The 19,228-nt window shown below is 41.9% G+C and overlaps 1 protein-coding gene across 1 annotated transcript in view; it reads left to right on the plus strand.

Annotated features, from left to right (window-relative positions):
• The window catches only part of syt7a (synaptotagmin VIIa), a 137,717-nt gene that overhangs the window by 39,828 nt on the left and 78,661 nt on the right, over window positions 1-19,228 (plus strand). The window lies entirely within an intron of this gene.

Consider the following 19,228-nt stretch of genomic DNA (forward strand, 5'->3'; position numbering starts at 1 on the left):
ATAATGGGAGAGTATGACAGAGAGACAGTATGACATAATAGGAGAGTATGACAGAGAGAGAGTATGACATAATGGGAGAGTATGACATAATTGGAGAGTATGACAGAGAGACAGTATGACATAATAGGAGAGTATGACAGAGACAGGGTATGACACAATGGGAGAGTATGACAGAGAGAGAGAGTATGACATAATTGGAGAGTATGACAGAGAGACAGTATGACATAATAGGAGAGTATGACAGAGACAGGGTATGACACAATGGGAGAGTATGACAGAGAGAGAGAGTATGACATAATAGGAGAGTATGACAGAGAGAGAGTATGACATAATGGGAGAGTATGACAGAGAGAGAGAGTATGACATAATGGGAGAGTATGACAGAGAGATAGTATGACATAATGGGAGAGTATGACAGAGAGAGAGTATGACAGAGAGAGTATGACTTAATGGGAGAGTATGACAGAGAGAGTATGACATAAGGGGAGAGTATGACAGAGACAGGGTATGACTTAATGGGAGAGTATGACAGAGACAGGGTATGACATAATTGGAGAGTATGACAGAGAGAGAGTATGACTTAATGGGAGAGTATGACATAAGGGGAGAGTATGACTTAATGGAAGAGTATGACATAAGGGGAGAGTATAACAGAGAGTATGACATAATGGGAGAGTATGACATAAGTATGACATAATTGGAGAGTATGACAGAGAGAGTATGACATAATTGGAGAGTATGACAGAGACAGGGTATGACACAATGGGAGAGTATGACAGAGAGAGAGAGTATGACATAATAGGAGAGTATGACAGAGAGAGAGTATGACATAATGGGAGAGTATGATAGAGAGAGAGAGTATGACATAATGTGAGAGTATGACAGAGAGATAGTATGACATAATGGGAGACTATGACAGAGAGAGAGTATGACAGAGAGAGTATGACTTAATGGGAGAGTATGACAGAGAGAGTATGACATAAGGGGAGAGCATGACAGAGACAGGGTATGACTTAATGGGAGAGTATGACAGAGACAGGGTATGACATAATTGAAGAGTATGACAGAGAGAGTATAACTTAATGGGAGAGTATGACAGAGACAGGGTATGACTTAATGGGAGAGTATGACAGAGACAGGGTATGCCATAATTGGAGAGTATGACAGAGAGAGAGTATGACTTAATGGGAGAGTATGACATAAGGGGAGAGTATGACAGAGAGAGAGTATGACATAATGGGAGAGTATGACAGAGAGAGTATGACATAATGGGAGAGTATGACAGAGAGAGAGTATGACATAATGGGAGAGTATGACAGAGACAGGGTATGACATATTGGGAGAGTATGACAGAAAGAGAGTATGACTTAATGGGAGAGTATGACATAAGGGGAGAGTATGACAGAGAGAGAGTATGACTTAATGGGAGAGTATGACAGAGAGAGAGTATGACTTAATGGGAGAGTATGACAGAGAGAGAGTATGACTTAATGGGAGAGTATGACAGAGAGAGTATGACATAATGGGAGAGTATGACAGACAAGGTATGACTTAATGGGAGAGTATGACTTAATGGGAGAGTATGACAGAGAGACAGTATGACATAATGGGAGAGTATGACAGAGAGACAGTATGACATAATAGGAGAGTATGACAGAGACACTGTATGACATAATGGGAGAGTATGACAGAGAGACAGTATGACATAATAGGAGAGTATGACAGAGACACTATGGCAAAGAGAGTATGACAGAATATGGGAGAGTATGACAGAGTGACAGAGAGAGACAGAATGAAAGACAGCAAGACAGAAATAGACAGAAAGAGAGAAAGCCAGTTGGGGGGGGGGGGGGAGAAAACCGTGAGAAACAGAGAGGGCGAGAGAGAGAGAGGAACGTGACCTTTAAGCCTCCATTAATTAAAGTGCTAACGGCCATATGCGAATTAACAAGAACGGAGAGAGACGGCTAGAGGGCAGTACAGAAAACTTCCCAACTTCATTTCTCTTATTTAATGATGAGACGTGACAGCATGGAAACAGCTCTTATAGAGAGTCTGTACTCCGCACACACACACACACACACACACTCACACACTCACACAAACATTTAGCGGCTTCAGAATGACATCGAAGCAACACTTGTTGAGAAGAAAAACAAATGGTCAGATGGACAGGCAGGTGATGACTGACTGGGAGCACAGAGTTAACACTGACTCAGGTGAATGAACACGGCTACAGCCCTGAAACATGCTGCTCAGTGTAGAGCAAGCGGGGACTGTTAGCGCTGTTAAAGTGTGACTCAGTGCTAAATGCCCCAATCAGAAGTCACCAACTTGCAGACTAGTGGTTCTGTTCCACAGTGAGAGAAAGTCTGAGACCAAACAGTGCTGAAGTAAAAGTGACCTCAGCTTATAATGGAATACAAGTTCAACTAAACACAAAATTCTGATTTTGATTCAGTGGGATATGGGTGTGCCTCTTTATTTTTCAATATATATAATATAATAAATATAATAAAACGAGGGCCTTTATATGTGTCTTACATTCATGTAATGTTGGGTTACCAAAACAGCTCTGACACGTTGAGGCATAGACTCCACAAGACCTCTGAAGGCGTCCGGTGGTACATGGCAGCAAGGCGTTATTATATAACTTCCTGTATACCACACTTCTTCATATTTAGCCACCCTGCATGGCAGTAACTTCAGTAACTCCTGCAGATGGCGTTGGACGAAGATGATGGGGCTTTAAATACATGTGGGTTGTGTGATGAGATTCATAGCTTGAGAAGAGGTGGTACAGTGCAGTGAAGTTCTAGTTCCATGTGAGGAAAATTGGTGTCAAGGCGTGTGAAGGAAGTAGCTGAATTTGTGGATGCGTACAGTCATACGGGTCTACCAGCAATGGCAGAAAGCCTGATCTACATGAAATTCTTGTCAGAATCGTGGCTGAAAGATGAAACTGACTGTTTGACTGCTTGTGAATGAAAATGCAGTTCCCTGCGGAGTGTTCTTTCAGAAAACTCAGCAGGGAACTGCATTAATAAAACCCACCAGCGATCCCTGTCCGTATATATATATAAATATATATATGTATAAATATGTCCTATAATTAAAAGAAAGTGTCCTGGCAGTATATCTCTAATGCTCTACTGCATTCCCAGGTTTTAAGGGATGAAATCATTTTTATTGCCAAATATTTCCAATTCTATCTGTGTCTGCCACTGAATTCCTCCTGTCAGTTAAGGGTTAAGATGATCAGATATTAGTGTAGGGATGATGTTTGTAGAGGGCAATTACAAAAGCAGCATTACAGACATTTAGACTATTCCAAAGTTTCTAAAAACTGCTTCATAGGCTGGGAAAATGTTAAATAGAACATGTAAGGGAATTAGGGAATTTCATAGTTACTCACCATTTTCCACTTTTCCCTTAAGCAGGACGCAAATTAATAGAAAGCTAGATTAACAGAACCTGTGTGTGTTTCCTTTTACAGTCAAGTGTTATGAACATGTGGCAGCGTAAGGGCATGTAGTGCTTATAGCATCTGTGCTCCATGCATCTTGTTGTGAGGTATGGCTACTTTGTATCAGTGGCAGGAGAACCGTTATTTTGACATATTCCAATTACAGGGAAGGATAATTCAATTTTCTTCAAGTGCAAATGAGAGTTTTGAGGAGGCTGTTTGTGAAAACGCTCCAGTCCTTTTTAATATGCTTTTTAAAGCACCCATCCCATGTCCTACATGTACTGTGATCCACTTGTGACATTTGTGAACGTGCAGAGCTGAATGTCCTGCCGTAACGCTCACATTTATGGCATTTAGCAGACACTAGTGATTTGTTAGATTTTCAACCCTCTTTTCAGCTCCACTGTAGACACGGTCATGTCTGGGGGGCTTTCAGTAGGCCTAAGTTTTAAGTTGTACAGAAACAGAAAGGAGATGATTCGGTCATAGAAGGTATTAAGGCTATTTATTGGTCTTGCTGAATCAGTAAATGGTTAAGTATTAATGAACATTATCAGAGTGTAGCTGCTTGGTTTTATAGATATTTCCACCCTCACACATACACACGGCCTACTTGAAACCCGCCAGTCCCAGCATAGTTCTGTGCATGTCTGAAAGGGGCTTGAGTAGGGCTGGGTGATATGGTACAAATACTTCATCTGATATTTATGACATGCAATCACAGACTAAATACATCAGTAGCAACAGATTAAAAACTACTATTCAGAAACTCTCCCCTACTGAATACAGTGATCTTTATTTAACATCTGCTGCACTTCAGCTAATTAAACCAGTCAGTTGATCAGTGCTTATTAAGCACTAACAATATCCTCGATACGTTTAGAAAAGCATATTGCGTTTCATGAGAACAGAATTTATTGCGATACAATAGAATATCATCATATTGCCCAGCTCCAGGCTTGAGAGTACTTGGAGTTTCATGTAAGATTTGTTTGCAAAAAAGCACAATAAATGAATTAATAAATGAATTAATGAGTTAAGTAAAAAATAATTAGTTAATGACAAAAAAATAATGATGCCTTTTTTGTCTCTATTAATTAATTCTTTGAAATCATAATAAACCAATAACAGATCCCCAAAAATGAAGTGTTTGGTGAATGGTGGCGTTTGAAGACAGAAAGCGACTCAGCTGTCAAGAACACAGCCAGGGGAAGTTCAATGGTGTATAATGGTGGGTCGAACCGAGCCGCACAATGTAAAGGGCTTTAGGAACAGATCAGGCTTCAGGTAGGGAGGGGGCTGGTTGTACCATAACACAGGGTTGTCAGCACTGCATCAGAGTGCTATAAAACAATGCAGGTTTTCATTTGTGATTTTTGTGTTGTTGCTCTTGCCTTATTTAGTAATGCCCAGCCTGGCTACACCTCCCCATAAACCTGCCAATCAAACCACACACACAAGCGTGATTGAGTTATGTGCAGTATCCATGACAACTTGTTGGAAACAAGCCCTGCATATGACAGATTCTGAAAGTTTCAAATCTGAGGATTTTTCTTTAGTCACAGTGTAACCATAGAGAAGAGCGGCCAGCTCAACGCGTCATGCCAACGGTGCTGCTGCTAATTCTGGAGGCATCTTAAAGGAATAGAGTTTGCGCACTCAAGATTAACTGACCATTAGTTTACCAAAGCATGTGAGAGAGTACTTGAACTACAGTCATGTAAAAAGGTTTTCATGGGGTATTCTAACTTCTTCCACATGACTGTATGTAAACCTTCGAGGATTGTACATTGCCATTCCCAAAGCTTGCAAAAGATTTTCAGAGCTTATCTTAATGGCAGCAATATTAAAGCATGATCAAATGAACAGCCTTACATGAAAAGTAATCTTGTTGCTTAAGTCCTGTGTAGTTCTGGGAAGGGTTCTTTAAATTGGGACATTAGTGGATTCTGTACAGAACCCTTAATTAAAAGCCTATATAAAGAACTGTTTAGAAATAAAATGCTTTTTTTCTTGACTATGCAGAGCCATTTTACCCAGCAATGAACAATGAATGCATTCAGATTCAGTTCTAACTCTTGAAGAACCCCTATTTAAGATCCTAAACTATAGCCCCCTCAGTAACCCTGAATCATCTGTACCGGACATTACCTGGGCGTTATCCTGCCAGGTCCCCAGTGCAAAGTCTGGGTAATATGCAAGTGAGCCCACGTATGAACAGAGCGGGTCATTCTCCAGAGAATTCACAGTGGGTCATGCTGTACCCCAGGCCTGTGCTACACAGACGCCGCCTCTTGCCTAAGTAGTTGATTTGGGGTGTTTGTGAGGTAAATGTGTGTATATGCTTGCATATGTTTACACCTGCTGTGACAAAATGTGAAATTTCAGGTAATAACGCTACAGATGTTCAAAGCTAAACATTAAAGCTAAATATTCTTGCAATTTGAGAGGAGAGAGGATGAGACTGTAGGACGGGAAAGAACTCTGAGAACCTCAGCTACAGTTCTTGAAGGCTTTTGCTTCATTCAGAAGGCCAGAACCCTGCTTAAAGAACAGAGGTGGAACTAAGAGATGGACAGAGAGGAAGACAGATGGCAGATGGGGTGATGATGGGGTATATTACTGTACTCAGTGGCTCAATGTCCTAAAAGGGGTCTGTGTCTTTGGCCATACTTATGCGGAGATGCTGGGAGACAGTGCAGCTTAATTGCCATACATAAGGGTCCTGACTAGGGTGGGTTGGCTTCTATAGAGGTGCTGTAGAACATATAGGTTTATGAAGAAATGGACACCAGTTGACCGATGACTAAACTCCCTTACATCGAGAGCGCTGCTTCTGTTGTACCAAACTGTTGCTTATGGAAGACTCTTGAAGGTTCTTTGTTCGGTCAGACTCCACGCTACGGCTTAGTTACCGCTTTTATTGTGGACCTTTTTTATTATCACAGGTGACTAAATGTATTTATACAGCAGATATTGGACACAGGCTTTCGATAATTCACAAGTCAGTACATTTTGATCATGTTATTTGTTGCGTAATGGCAGAAAGAACGGCAAATTCCTTGGTTCTTTGGTGGTTCCTAGGGCAGAATGGCACTCACAACAGGCCAGTAGTTGATTTGGAGTGTTTGTGAGATGTCGAGTGATGAAAAATACTGCTGTTGTTCAAGTGCTTTGCCTTGTTTTGCCTCATTTTAATAGTGGAAATTTATTTGACTGGAATAAAACCAGTTAAACTGTGTTACTATGTAAAGTGGTTCCATTTTTTGGTTGAACTGACAATTTGTACAGTGTGGGGTGAATATGCAGATTGCCCATCTGGTGCTGTGATTGGCATTGAGCATATAATACATAAAAGTAACACCGCAGTCAAAAGAAATGTGAGCATGTGACTTTCTTAGTCCTTCAAGATTACAGTGAGCCTCTGACACAGCTAATTGCCTGATTAATGCTGTCTTATCGTATTAAAGCGCTGGGGTCTGGTTGTTATACCAGTATAGGACATTACGCAGTTGGGTTTCATTGTTACGTAACTCTCTGTGCAGAAAGAGGTTTCTCTTAATGCTTTTTCATGTGCCGGCCTGGGGTTTATTTTTGTCCGGCAGCGTTTTTCTGGACCCGCTGCTGCGCCCTGGAGCTCAGGAACAGTGTAGCGATCCAGTGAGGCGGAGAGGCGAGCTGCCATTATGGCTATAGTGCTCCTCTCTGCTGCGCCTGGGCCTTGCACACTATACATCAAACCACATAATCAGGGGCTGAAATACTAGGCTTGTATCTTCATAAGTGGGTCAAGTAGCTTCCCTAGCTGGTTACGAGCGCTGTGTGATCCTGCATGCATGCTGTACAATTAGCCTGTATGGAAAAAAAGGAGCTCTTCTCATGCTTTGAGTTCAAATCTGCTTGTTCTGTATTATGGTCCAGACCCACAAATGTCTTCCTTGCCACTATTTATTCAGGCTACTTGACATGACACAGTGACATTATAGACATTACAAATGTTCATATATCTTAGGAAAAGGTTTGGAAATGCATTTGAAATGTTGAAATGTCATAGGCGGGTATAGAGGCATATGTCTGCATGCGCCGTCTCTGGTTTTGCAGTATAGCTGACCGACACTTTCACGCACTGTCTGCTGTGGTCAGTGACTCCGAAGGAGGGGTGGGGGGTGTTAGGATGACTCTAGAGGCCCAGTTGAGTTAGAGTTGGGGAGACCAGTGTACTATTATTGTAGTGGTTGGTGTGGCGCAACGGATAATGCCACTTCCTGCCAGTGAGCTACCGCACCATGTAGGAGACTGGGGTTCGGTTCTCGGTCTGGGTGGCTATGCTGCGCTACACCACTGAGAGTCCTTGGGCCAGACTCCTAACACTACATTGGCCCTCCACTGTAATACGAGTAACCTTGTAAGTCGCTCTGGATAAAGCATCAGCTAAATGCTGTAAATGTACTCTCTGAATGAATACAGTGTATTTCAAAGATACCAGAAACCCTATTTTACAATAATTTCACAACCCTTTCTTCCAGAAAACTTTATTGGAAATCTATTTCGCAAGAAAACTGTTGGAAAGTGAACCAGTACACTTATCGGAAAACAATTCAAGAACACTTTGGTGGAAATTTATTTCACAAAACTGACAGATGATTCCAAAACATGTATTGGAAAACACTTGAAATAATGGAAATAATTGAAAAATGATCCCAGAACACTTATTAAAAAAACAATTCCATTGTCCTTTATAGGAAAATAATTATTAATGTAAATTCATTCTCTAAACTGGAAAACAATTTCAAAAACATATTGGAAATCAATACATTGATTAGTAATAAGTAAATTAAATGATTGGGTTTATCACTCTAATAGTCACAAACAGGACAACTACAACACCATAGAGAGGCAGAGGTGGTGGAAAAGATGGACCCAAATAGTGTTGTGATAAGTGAGCCTGTGTGAGTCTGTGAGTGTGTGTATATGTGTGTGTGTGTGTGTGTGTGTGTGTATGCATTGTGTGCCAGCGTACTGTAGACTGTATTAAGTGTTGCCCAGCAGGTGTCCATCAGTCATCATCACTCAGCTCATTACTCACAATCACACTGCCTCTGCTCCAGCCACACACAAACACACACATACACACACACTCCTCACTGCCTCCACCACAGCCCCTCTTACTGCTCTTATAGTGTGCTGAGGTTAATCGTTAATCGGATGACGCAGCCTGCAGTAACACACTTTATCACAGAGACTCAAAAGCTGCTGTGTTCCCCCAGCTGTGCACTCAAGCATTTAGCCTGACGCTCCGCACACAGGATCCAATCCCAAAGAAGCTCAGATCAAATATCGGCTTGGACAAAACCACTCAGACTCTTTTACGCACTGGGGGCTGCACTGGCACAATCCTGGACACTTTTTTGTCTCTTTCATTCTCATTCTCTCTCTCTCTCTCTCTCTCTCTCTCTCTCTCTCTCTCTCTTTCTCTCTCACTCATTTATAAACGCACACACACACTACTTTGGCCTCTGTCACTGCTCTTACAGTGACACACAAACAGTGTGAGTGAGTGCTGCCAAAATAAACCAGGTCAGTTCAAGTAGAAAAGTGTACTTGTGTGTGTGTGTGTGTGTGTGTGTGCGCGTGTGTGTAATTATGGTCATACCTGAGACAGCCGGCTGTTGCTTTCAGACTCTAAACATCCTGAATGAAATAATAATGTGTTGAAGAACGTAAACGGTACAGCTGTGATATAGTTTTTGAAAAATGATGAATGTTTATCATCCACTGCTAAAAAGATCCCTTGTGCTGCCAACTGCAGTCTGATTGCCAAGTCTGAACACACACCTGCTCTCAGCTCACACAGAGAGAGAAGTCTGGTTGGGAACAGGTACAATCAGGTCTGATTGAAATCCCTGGCTTCATATGAGAACCCCCACATACACACATGTTTAGGAGATACTGATCTGAGAACAGTACTGACCCAAATTCCTGTCCTTGACTATAATATATAAATTACAACTAAACTGATCTCAGGTCATATGGCGCACAATATGAGACTCATTAGAACACATGCATCATACAGATATGCTCTCAGATGTCATAATGCATCATAATGCATCATCATTTAAGTGCCTTTATCTATCTATGTAATATCTCATCTGACCACCATTGGATGCCTTTGTTGACCATGATGCGGCATAAGGAGTACTTATGGAATATAGTAGCTTCAGCATATACAGCATTTATAGCAACTGAAATGATTCACCCCCCGTTGCAAATTGGGTTTATTAGCAAAATGTACAAACTGTTGGCTGTTTGTACTAAATCAATCATACAAGACCAATTAAAAAGCTCAACTACTAGACCAAGTGCTTTCTCTCTATTAATGATGACTGCAGTCTCAGAATTATTCAACCACTTCAGGAAGCATTTTAGTACTTAGTAGAGCACCCTTTTGGTGTTATGACCTGCTGAGATAGTGATGCATAGCCAGACACCAGGTCCATTCCTCAGGGGCGATTGGCCGCCAGTTCATTAATATTCCTGGAGTTACGCACTACAACCGCCTTCTGCAAATCCCACCAAAGATTTCTATAGGATTTAAGTCAGGTGACTTTGATGACCATTTCAAAATCATCTAAGACTTCTTCTGAAACAAAGCCTTGGTGGACTTTGAGTTGATCTTGGGATCATTGTCCTGTTGCAAGGTCCAGTGATGCCCATCAGAATCCCAAAACTCCTGTGGTGTATTTCTAAAGTTTTGAGCAGATTGGAGTAGATTGACTTGTCTTGTGCTTTTGGGTCAGTAGAGGTGTACAGGCATGATGAAGACCTTCACTGTTTAGTATACTCCTTATCATGCAAACTGAAACCTCTGACTTCTGCCACAAAATCTTGCTGAAGGTCTGTTACCGTCACTTGAGGGTTTTGGCCCCCTGCCTCCTCAGAAACCTGGTGGCAGCCAGTGATAGCTTTCTCTTTCTGCCATATCCAGGTAGTGTAGCCAGTGTTTCACTAACTCTGAACTTGCAACCTATGCTTCCAACTGGATCTCACTTGGAATATTCAGTCAACCTTCTCTCTCTTTTTGTATCCCTTTCCTTGTTTGGGCAAGCAGTGGCAATCTTTTCTCAGAACTTGATTTGGACATCAATCCCTAACCAGTCCACGTATTTGATCCTTGATTTGCCATCTCATTTGCAAATGTTTGCTCTTATGAGGGACTCTATAGACGGTATGCATTGACATCATATGAGTAGCATGAGTCGCACTGAGTAGCAAAACCTTCTTCAGCACGGCTGCGTTTACTAGGGAAGATGGCCAACTGGGAATGAAACAAATGATTATCTGTTTAGGTTAAAGGTACAACAGCTAAAGGCTCAACAGCAATTCATTGAAATTACTAAAGAATCAGTACCATGGACAGCGACATGTGTAGCCAGGAACGTTCAGTTAACTTGAATGGTCTTAGGAGTGTTTTCCACTGTTTCCAAGCTCATAAAGTAGACTTGCTTTTCCTTTAATCGAATGTAGCACACGGCTAAACTTGTATCTCTCTTACTAAATGCACGTGTCCAAAAACCTGCACTGCTGCTGCTGGACTCCTAAGGCGGCTCGGCCATCAGTGTTTCCTGACCCTTAGAGTTTTTAACCTGACCTCTACAGTACCAGTCAAAGCTCAGTGCAAGAGTATAAATATGTATAAAGACTTGTCAGAGTAAGCACCTCCAGTGACTTCACCATGCCCATGTAATTCAATTCATTAGGACATAAAAGAGAAGGCTGCATTGAAAATCAGTGCTCAGGGTCGTCCCTGACTGTAATAAGGACCCAGCACTTGTAGAGGGTGAAGTTGTGCATACGAGAGTGCTGATTTATGCAGTTCTGACTCTTTACGAATCTCATCTATACAGAACACTCCCTCGAATGCCTCAAAACTACATCTGATGCTGTGAATGCTGTGAGCTTTAGTGTGCTGTACTGCTGTTGTGTGACAGGGTTCCGACATTTGGGGCCCTGCATATAACCTGAGGTCTAATACTGAATACCTTTATTTTAAGCATCTTTACCCAAGGTCACTGGAAAATTGCAGGTGCTGGTATATCAGTAAAAACTAACAACACAGGCACATGGTCTGCTGGGGCCTACAATTAGAGAAGCAAGCTTGAGACTTGGAGGTTGCAGGTTTGATCCCCCAGACAGGCAGGATTTAGAGTTGCTGGGGGAGTGAAGAAACGGCTCGTTCTCAGTTTTTAACATTCACAGCTGAAGAGCCCTTAACCAATTGCACATAAAGTGCTAAAATATCTGACCACTGTTCCATGTGTGTGTGATCTTACTGCCCTATTCACTTGTGAGTGTGTATGTGTTTTCACTGGATGGCTTAAATGAGAAGGTTGAATTAGGGTGTACTGCTGTGCAATGGCTGTAAAGTGTACTTTAAAATTCAGTCAGCTATTAAAAGTACAGTACAATGGCCTGTCATACACAGGGTCCCAATTACCCAGTACAAAAAATATCACATTTACTTTAATGACATTATAAATACTGGTTATTTTCATGGCCAGAGTTGAAAGAATCTTGCTTATGGTGACAGGAGTGGAAGTGGACAGTGTGGCAGTGGCACACCTGGCAGTCCTCACAAGCCTATAACTGGGGCCGCTTCCTACAGTGAGTGGGTGGGGGGACAACCTTGCATGCCATGTTTCATCCTCCCTAGAAGATGATCTCACTCTGAATTCAAACCCATCTCTAGTGGCTCTGTTCAGGCCCAGCATGTTGCAGCTGAAGAGGTGGTTGTGTAAGTGCATCAGCTCAGCTTTTGATCTGGAGCTAGCAGACGCAAATGTTGATCCAGACAAGTTGGCTAATGTTGGTCTGCTTGCTGAGACTCCTATTTGTTGCATGAACACTGTTCTACAGTGGATCATACAATTTACACCCTATGTCCAAATGTGTGTGGACACCCCTTCTATTCAGTGCATTCAGCTACTTTAAGATACATTGCAACACAGCTTGTGTAGTCCCTGTATAGAAGTATGCCAATAGAATAGAACTCTCTGGAGCAGATAAGCATGAACATACTGGCACCATACCCTCCATCACTGACTAACACTCTTGTTTCTGAATGCAATCAAACCCTCACAGCAATGCTCCAAAATCTAGTAGAAAGCCTTCTCTGGAACAGGATAAAGTTTTGTTATTACCCTTGGTTTCAAAAGAAACAATGACTATGTAGGTGTCCCAATACTTTTGTCTATATGGTGTTTTTACAATAGGATCACTTCTTCCATAGGCTCCATTCACCCTCATATCCTTTTTTATGCATGTGAATGTTCACAACACATTTTCCTAACAAAGAAACATGAGAAGGGACATATTCAGCCTGTCCTATCAGGAGGCTGCAGACGGACTACTTCATACACTACCAACTTGTGTAACTTGTGTAAATGCTAGGAGTAGAGAACAGTGCTATGATGTGATGTCGGCCTAATGCTAGACATTGTCCATCACTCACAGTCTTCGTGCAGGTAAAAGCATTGACAGTAACATCTGACAGCAACAAAGTTGGTAGAGCGGCACTACAGGCTTCAGAGACACTACAGGCCTACGAAGATGGTGTGTCAATCATTTTAAGCAGTGCAATGATCATTCAGAGAGATGGCCATGAGACACTTCCCTGTCATCCTTCGTACCTCCTCTGTACAGAAGCTCCTTGTGAGGAACAAGGAGCAAAATAAAAATCAGCCAGAAACTAAATGCTAGGTGTGTGCAGCGTATACAGCGCTGGGGTCCAGTAGCTGTAAAAGTTGACAGTCACAGCAGAAGAAGAAATGGCAAGGCTGCATCAGTCAGTGGTGTAAATGCACACAGACTCATGTAGATTCATCTTCATCTCCCTAGAGGACGGTGTTGCTCCCTGTAATTCCCTGTAACGACTTTGCTTCTTCGGTGTTCAGTCACATTGCCCAACACGCATGAACGACCACAAGGCATGACCTTAGCAAGCACAACTCTATCTTGGCTCGTTGAAACATGAGCACAGGCTAAAGAATTTAACCTTTTTGGGAACATGACCTCAAGTCCTTTTTAAGACAGCTGCACCACAAAACTGGTGCTGTGAAATCAAGGTCAAGCTGTGTCGTCCATAATTTAACTGTTGGAATAAAACCTTGTAAAAAACCTTGTCAGTTTGGAGCATTTTGGTGGGTCCAGTCATCATGAAATCTTGACATAGCGTAAAGGGCATCTGGTGTTTTTTACATTGTGTAAGAAAACAGAACAAAAAGGTCGAAGTCAAATAATGGAGCAGTCCTACTTAGAGGTGATTTTAACACATGCCTTAACCAGAGCCCCAGTAGTGCTGCTGTGAGATGTTAAAGGATCCACTAAAACAGCCCTAAACTATCTGTTATTTCATCAGCACATGGTTTCTGGACACTTTGTAAACTTACGAAGAAGGTCCCTGGCACACCTTCTGAAGATTTTAATGGGAACTAGGCATTATTATCAGCAAGACCTGAGTGGAACTTGTCAATCATACTGCTCATCTGTCTCCACCTTGTCTCTAGCTGAAGCTGATGCCATCGTTGCTCATGACCTGTCAACTTTAACATCCTTCAGTCATCAAGGCTGAATGATGATTAACACTGCCCTTTCGCCAGGTTCTTTCTTCGGGGCTCCTTCGGACCTCTCAGCGCTGGAGTTTACTAATTGAAGCAGTCAGAAAGACAGAGCTACAGCATGCATGAAGACTTCTCCTCACTTCCTTGTAACTCTTTCGAGCTGTGCTGTTTCACTGGTTTCCTTATGAACTTCAGAAGAACAGCATATCAGATCTGAGCAGCTGTAAGCGAACATAATGCGTATGATGTATCTGATAAGACCCTGAGAGAAAGCGGTTTGTGAGGCATACAGTTAAAGTGCTGAAGTAATGCATGATTACAGTGTTTTAATCAGGACAGAAGGGTGTTAATATGGACAAAAATATTGAGACACCTACTCATTCAGTTTCTTTGGAAAGCAAAGGTATTAAAAATTGATCCAGTTTTTGTTGGAGTAACTGTCTCTTCTGTTCTGGGAAGGCTTTCTACTAGATTTTGAAGCATTGATGTGAGGGTTTGAAGAGTTATAAAGTCAGGATGCTGGACGATCACCCCCCACCTCATTCCCAACTCTCTGACTCATCCAAGTATTCAGGGTATTGGATGAAGTCGAATCATTCCAGAGAACACAGGATACATTAGAGTAAATACGGTAATTTCACACGTGCATGAAAATTGGAAAGGCGTACGGATCTGAGCCACTTTCATCAAATTATGATGGCCAGACGACTGGATCAAAGCATCTTCAAAACATCAGACAGGTCTTGTGGGGTACTTCTAGTGCAGTGGTCAGTACCTACCTGAAGTGCTTCAAGGAAAGACAGCCAGTAAACAGCAGCAGGGTCATGGGCACCTAAGGCTGATTAATGTGATCCATGAAGGCCCCACCTCACAAATTACAGGACTTGCTGTCAAATACCACAGGACACCTTTAGAGGTCTTGTAAAGTTTGTGCTTCATCATTGTATATGTATTGTGCTCGTTGGGGTTGAAGCCTGTACCAGATTGATTGTTGAATATCACTTACTGTGATTGTGAAAAGTCCCAGAAAGAAAAATCGAATTTCAGAAGATGGTAGTGGTGTCTGTGTTCATATGGAAAATGGTGCTTATATGGGTCATGTAATATACTGTTGCTGTGGACTGAATGAAAGAAGTGTTATTAATGTACTCAGGGTGAGCAGTGAGGCAGTTCTTTTATCTCAGCCACGGCAAACAAACCCCAAACCACCAAATCACTGCACTTACTGCCACTTATCTCTCTCTCTGTCTTATTCTCTCAACTGCTTTGTGTTAAGGGGAGCAAAATAGAAGGACTGGAGCTTTGTGTGTGTGTGTTTTAGTGTGCCCCCGCCACCAGGGACACTTTCCCTCGTTTAAATCTCATCACATCCCTGGCTGTGTGTGTGTCTCGAGCAAGAGAGCAGATTTCCTTCTGTCGTTTACCTTCACTCCATCTCCGCCTCTCCTTGGGGTCAGAACCCATTATACTGACACTTTATTTCACGCTCCACCTTGGAGAAAAGATTGAGATAAAAGTCTGTGTGTGTGTGTGTGTGTGTGTGTGTGAAAAAGGATCAAACACACTCCTGGCACGTGTACCTCAGAAGATATGGCCATTTATAGATCGATTGGTGCTTTAAGCCCAGTGGTCTTGTTTGGGTTAAACACACACACACACAAATACACATACTCCCACCGCACCCAGCTGTGCTCCTGTCTGTAGAGTTTACCCACTAACCACCAGGGAGCCTCCTGTCAGAGCTGTGTGTGTGTGTGTGTGTGTGCGTTTATGATGAGTCAAAGAAAGGGCAGTAGGTTATTTTTCTGGTCTGTATCTGCTTTGAACCATCTCCTAACCCTCTGGCACCCCACCCCCCCTCTCTCTTAATTTTAACTTCAAAACAATATAGTTACAAAAAAATTAAATAAAACATAAAAATAGTAAAAAGAAAACCCACAGAAATGAAAGTTAATAACAATAATAATGTAAAGTTGTATGCTGCAGTTTTTTACACTGAGTTGTAGTAAACAGTCTTTGCAGCTAATCAAACATTTTCAGCAGTTACTATAGCAACCACTTAGGACCACCACAGAAACCACATGGGATGCCGTAACTAGCAATGCCATAGCAACCATTTGTGAAACCATAGCAACCACGTATAAATGCCATAGCAACCACCTGGGACCCTAGCAACACCATAACCACCACCTAGCAACCATGTATCAACACCATAGCGACCACTAGGGACACTATAGTGACCACCTATCAACCACCTAGCAACCACTTTGCAACCACCTGGGATTCCAGTGCAACCACTTAGTAACCCCTTTAGCAATGCCTTAGCAACCAACCTGTTTACATAGCTGCCACATAACATTACTGAGCTGAAATGTTTCTGGCAGCTGAATCAGATTTCCAAGCTATATACAAACATCTTCATCTAAAAACCAGAAGAAGGAAACCGAACCTGCAACTTCATCAAAGCTCAAAGTAGAGCTGGGCAATATGACAATATTTTATCGTATTGTGATAAATTTTGTTATCGTGGTACACAGTATGCTTTTATGAGTATATCGTGGATATCATCAGTGCTTAAAGAGCACTGATTAATTGCACGTTTCATTACAAAGAGTGTCATCAGTACACTCTAGTAAAAATCATGGTACTCGGTATGGTATTTGGTTAGCAGTTGCTGGTGCATTTTGTCTACATGACAAAATATTGTGATAAATATCACATATGGTAAAAAAATTCTCTAAATATTGCGATATCATTTTTTTCATATCGCCCAGCTGTAGATCAAAGTTTGAAGCGTGGGGGTGGATCCATCATGCTTTCAGGGTTGTGTTGCTATCAGTGACATTGCCATAATCAAATGGTTGGAGGGGTACAAATTGTGAATAGACCTTAAATGAGCTGTGCAGCAAGATGGCCCTGAAATAACTAGAGGCCTTCTGCAAAGATTTCAGGAATTTAAATACTTTTAGCTACAAAGGGCTTAGGACTTACCCAGGTGTACCCATGTCCTAACTCTGTAAGGTGCTCAAACTTTTCCACAAAACACATTAACGATTTTTTTTTAATCATTAGGATTTGCTGAAAATAGTGTTTTTATGATTGATTAGCTACATAGACTGAGTTGACCACTTCTTAGTGAAAAATCCAAGACGAAACAGGTCATTTGGTCAAAGGTGCCCAAACTTTTGCATACAGCTGTATTTCTGACCCGGTGTGGTCACTCACTGTCCATCAGAACATACTGTGCCGCCAGTGTGCTGCGCTCTATGTGTTTACTGTTTCTCTGTCTCTCTTGTTTCAGTAGTGTAATGTTAAGCCTCATTACATGTGAAGATGAATGGAATGGTAATGTACAGTTGCGCTGTGCAACATGGCAGAAGGACAACGGCTACAGACCCGTCCCTCAGGAGAAATAAAGAGCTTGTGACGGCGCTGCTCATGTTGGAGCTCTAAGCTTGGAGTATGAGCGTCATGGCTTGTGCATGTTGAACGCACGCTGGATCAGCTTTTTCCTAACTGTGCCTGGAAGACGAGCGGAATTGACTCACCAAATCCAAACATTTCTAACATCGCTCTGCGTGAGATGTCATGTCGGATCACTTCCCACTAGAATTCACTTCAGTGGTTAAGGAATAAGATGCCCAGATGTGATTTTTTTTTTTTATCACAGGTAAGGGCAGTTATTATATAGCTAGCGCTTATTGTCTAGACTCGGATAGAAAGACTGAAACACGTGAAAGATTTAGCAGACTCTGGAGTGGTGGTGCACTGTTCTACTGTGCAGCGATATCTGCAGAAGTATGACCTTCATGGAAGAATCATCAGAAGGAAACCTTTCCTGCTTCGTCACCCTAAAACACAGCATCAGAAGATTTCGAAGGAACATCCAAACAAGCCTGATGTGTTATGGAAACAAGTCCTGTGGACGGATGAATGAAGAGGAGACCTATCCAACTGTTAAGCACAGGGATGGTTGGATCATGCTTTGCAGCCAGTGGCACAAGGCACATTTCACTGGTAGAGGGAAGAATGGATTCTATTAAAAAACAGCAAATTATGGGTACAAACATCACACCATCTGTAAAAACAAAGATCAAACGAGGACCCACCTCGAAACCCACCTCACTCAAAATCCACAATGGACTACTTTAACAGACTTTTTAACAGAATTTGCCATGACTCTATATGGTCCCCTGACCTAAACATCACAGATAGACCCTATCATTAAAGCTGATTTACTGTAGTCATGTGACTTTACTACTGTATTTGTGTCTACTGACCATCAGATGTCTATGTGGGAAAGTGTGTGTGTGTGTGTGTGTGAGGAGGAGAGAGAGAGAATAGTAACCACAGCTTCTTTCTGAGAAATCGGAAATCCTTATTTAACATCTAATAATAACTCCTCCGCCCCGCCCCCCCAACAACGCCCTGCATCTTTGCATCTTTTACCCAGAGAGATGCAGAGTGAGGAGAGCAGTGTGTGAGTGTGTGGAGTGAGAGGGGGAGATGTTGTGTGAGATAATGATGAGTGTAGAGCAGGGAGGTTTGGCAGGGCCTACAGAGGGGTTTCGCTTTTCCTCTCCTGCTATTGACCAGAATTAGACACAGAGGAAGTAGGAGGAGAAGGGAGGAGGAAGGAAGGAGAATGTTGTGGAAATACAGCCCCTCTCTCTCGTTCTCCCTCTCTAGCTCTCTCTCTGTCTCTCTCTCTCTCTCTCTCTCTCTCTCTCTCAGTCTCTCTCTTTCTCACTCACTCACTCTCTCTCTCTGTCTCCCTAATCATTTCTAATAATTAATAATAGATTTATTATATATATTATATATTTATAGATGTTATTTTAAGAAATTAATAATCATTTCTGGTCAGCAGAACGTTTTTTGAATGTTCGGTGGTTAAAACGTTTAAACTGTTCAAAGTTTTCATGGCGTTCCAAGAACATTTTACGTGCATTTATTTTTAGAATAATAATTCATTTATACTTTTTTTTATAACGTTCAGCTAACGTTTATTCGTTTGTTCTCACAATTGATTGTTTCTGGAACGTTACAGGCTTTCAGACCTTCCTGCAACCTTTTAAAAATGTTGCTAAACGTTCCTGTAACGTTCCCAGTTTTCTGGCTCTCTCTCACTCACTCTTGGTCT

This window comes from Salminus brasiliensis, chromosome 2 (assembly GCF_030463535.1).
Source record: "Salminus brasiliensis chromosome 2, fSalBra1.hap2, whole genome shotgun sequence".
Lineage (NCBI taxonomy): Eukaryota > Metazoa > Chordata > Actinopteri > Characiformes > Bryconidae > Salminus > Salminus brasiliensis.